The sequence below is a fragment of the Triticum aestivum genome, chromosome 2B, assembly GCF_018294505.1.
Source record: "Triticum aestivum cultivar Chinese Spring chromosome 2B, IWGSC CS RefSeq v2.1, whole genome shotgun sequence".
Taxonomy (NCBI): domain Eukaryota; kingdom Viridiplantae; phylum Streptophyta; class Magnoliopsida; order Poales; family Poaceae; genus Triticum; species Triticum aestivum.
The window spans coordinates 649,046,579-649,050,052 of record NC_057798.1 but is presented as its reverse complement, the minus strand read 5'-3'; positions in this window follow the sequence as shown (position 1 = coordinate 649,050,052).

Here is a 3,474-nt window from a genome sequence, read left to right as displayed (position 1 = left end):
TGGAGAAGCTCAACATCAAACCGAAGCAACTCATGCCAAGCCGGACTGTGTTCCACGGCATCGTACCCGGCCTGTCCTGCTCACCAATCGGCAAGATCAAGATGGATGTCCTCTTTGGGTACAAGGATCATTTCTGCCGTGAGGCAATATGGTTTGAGGTAGTGGATTTGGAGAGCCCGTACCACGCATTGCTTGGCCGACCAGCGTTGGCCAAGTTTATGGATGTGCCCCACTACGCCTACCTCAAGATGAAGATGTCGAGTTCCAAGGGCATTATCACCATAGTCGGAGACTATAAGAAGTCCTCTGAGTGTGCAGCAGCCAGCAGTCGGCTGGCCGAGTCCCTCGTGATCACCGAAGAAAAGAAGATGCTGGATCGAATTGTGACCTTGGTTGGCAAGCAGCCGGCCTTGTCCCCTGACCCCAAAGAATGTGAAGCTCAAGATTCTTTCCAGCCGGCCAAGGAGACAAAGAAGATGTCTTACTGGCTCCCATAATGATAAGACATCCATTGGCATATGTCGTACCTACCACCCGACAGCTTTCGCCCTCACTGCAATACAACCTCCACTCACAAGCAAGCCCTCTGGCCCTACTACACTCAGAAGATCAACCCTGACACTAAGAAGGTAACATATGAGCTGCCTGCCTTTCTGGACATTCTTCACCGTGTCTTCCGTGAGACTCGCTTCCCTCGTATCGGGAATCTAGATATGGTTCACTCCTATCTCGTGGACATGCTTCTCTTCTGCCAGCATGAGAAGGGAGCAAACACTGGCGAGTCCCTGGACATTTCTCATGTTATGTGGCCTGAGCTCTTATCTGCTATCTCTGAGCGCAAGTTCCCGATCTATGGTCCGTTCATCATGCTGCTCATTGAGAAGGCCTGGGATAAGGTCTATCCCAAGGTTATGCTAGAGACTGGAGAGTTGGTGTCTCATGAGATCAAGCGTCTGAGGAAGAAGGATAACTGGGGCACCCAGGTTCCTAGATCTGGGGCTACATCTTCTGCTGCTGCCATGGAGACCGAGGAGGAGGCTGATGCTAATGATGACGATGACTATGAGCCTTCTGGGGCAGAGCCCTCTTGGGCAAAGAAGCTCAAGCTCAAGGTGAAGAAGCTATTCTGCATGGAGTCTCACAGTCAGTACATGACTCATGTGGCTGAGAAGAAGGCCAGGAGACATCACAAGGAGCTCATGCGTCAGTTGGGTGCCACCGTTTACAGTGGATCTAAGGACCAGCTGACAGAGGAGGAGGAGTGGATCCAGCAGCACTGCCCATGGACAGATTCAGACGCCGAGCAGTTTCCGACCAACGACGGCAGTGCCGATGATCCCGCCGGGATATGATGTTCGAGGCCCTCACTTGCTATCACCTGGAGCCGTAGCAGCACTCCTCCCCTTTTTGGTGTCTTGATGCCAAAGGGGGAGAGAGTTTAGGGATTTGTGTCGTTGTGTCGTTGTCGGATTTGCGAGTGTGTCTTTGTGGTGTCGTTGTGTTTTCTCGTTGTTTGCTTTGTTCGGTTTTGTGCCAGTGAGACCTACCTAAGTTCCAGACATATGGTATGAGACATATGCTACCTTATCTTTATTTTTTCATTTTCTATGTCTATCTAGTCCGTCGGTATCTTATGAGTTGCATGCTTACCATGTTATATTCTCTGCTCTCATATATCCTGCTTAGGTTGTTGGTCTCTAAAATGTAGGGGGAGCGTTGATCCTAGTATGTGTGTCGTGCAGTCCAAAGGACTTATCTAGATAGCACACATCTAGGGGGAGCCCGTCTATATTGTAGAGTTGTGGGTTTGCGCATGTCCTATGTTTTTTCCCATTTATGCAAATCCCGTATTGTCATCAATCCACCAAAAAGGGGGAGATTGTAAGGGCATATTTATCCCTAATGTGTTTTGGTGATTGATGACAATGCTTCTGCGGACTAATCGTGTGCGTTGAGTTTTTCAGAGACTTATTCTTTGGCACGAGACAATTCCCTCCCCTCGGTGTGTTATTCAAAACGGTGCAGCTCCTTCATCTCTATGTTGGTGGACTAGTTTCGTAGGAGTCACCGTACTATCAAGAGGGGATCCGCTTTGGTAAGGCTAGGGTGGAATCAACACGTCCACTTCCTTATCGCACCCGCTGAACCTTCCTGCTTCAATGGAGTTCTCTTTCCCCTCTCTGGCTGCTTTGTCTGGTACCAGCGGTACTACCACGGGCCACAGCGGTAGTACCGCCCAAGCGCAACAAGCGGTAGTACCGCTCCTCAGTGGTAGTACCGCTTGGAGCCTTCCGCCGTAGTGCACCCTAGACGGTTGAGGTCACCGCGGAGCCATAGTCCATTGTGGTGAAGCTTCGTGGTGTCATTGGGAGCCTCCAATTAAGTTGTGGAGATTGCCCCAACCTTGTTTGTAAAGGTTCGGTCACTGCCTTCAAGGGCACCAATAGTGGTATCACGGCATCTCGCATTGTGTGAGGGCGTGAGGAGATTACGGTGGCCCTAGTGTCTTCTTGGGGAGCATTGTGCCTCCACACCGCTCTAATGGAGACGTACTTCCCCTCAAAAGGAAGGAACTTTGGTAACGCATCCTCATCTCCACCGGCTCCACTCTTGGTTACCTTGTGCCTTTACTTGTGCAAGCTTATTTGTGTTGTATCCCTTGCTTGCTTATGTGCTATTGTTGTTGCATCATATAGGTTGCTCACCTAGTTGCAAATCTAGACAACCTACTTTGATGCAAAGTTTAATTTGGTAAAGAAAAGTTTAAAAAGTGTTAGTTGCCTATTCACCCCCCCCCCCTCTAGTCAACTATATCAATCCTTTCACTTTGATTTGGCGGTATTGTTGGATGAAGCGGCTCAGACTGACATTACGCGTACTGTTGGGGATGCAACTATTTAAGTAAGCCGCCCAGGAGGGGCCGGGTTACGCAAAGAAGACTCACCAGAGAGAAGCCCAAGACCAAAATATGAAGATGGCGGTTCATAGAGAACTTAAGGCCCGCAAGCGACTTAAGGCTCGTTGTAATAAACCATTGTAATAATATTACTTGTATCATAAGGTAGACTTAACTAGTCACTGAGACGGACATTGTTTATAAGCCGGCTGGGACTCTGTAAGCCGCAGGGCGTCGACCCGTGTATATAAGGGGACGACCCGCTGGCGTCTTAGGGCAAGAAACAACTCATCGAAAGCCAGGCATAGCGTATCTCGCTCCCTGGTCATCGAAACATCAATACCAACCCAACTAGACGTAGGCCTTACCTTCACCGTAAGGGGCCGAACTAGTATAAAACCCTCTCGTGTCCTTTGTCCCAATTTAACCCCTTCAAGCTTCCTAGTTGCGATGGCTCCACAACTAAGCCCTTTCACGGGGACATCTGACGTGACAATTCCACGACAGTTGGCGCCCACCGTGGGGCCAACGCACGGTGGATTTGAGTTCTTGAAGGGCAACTTCGAAGGGCTCAGGGG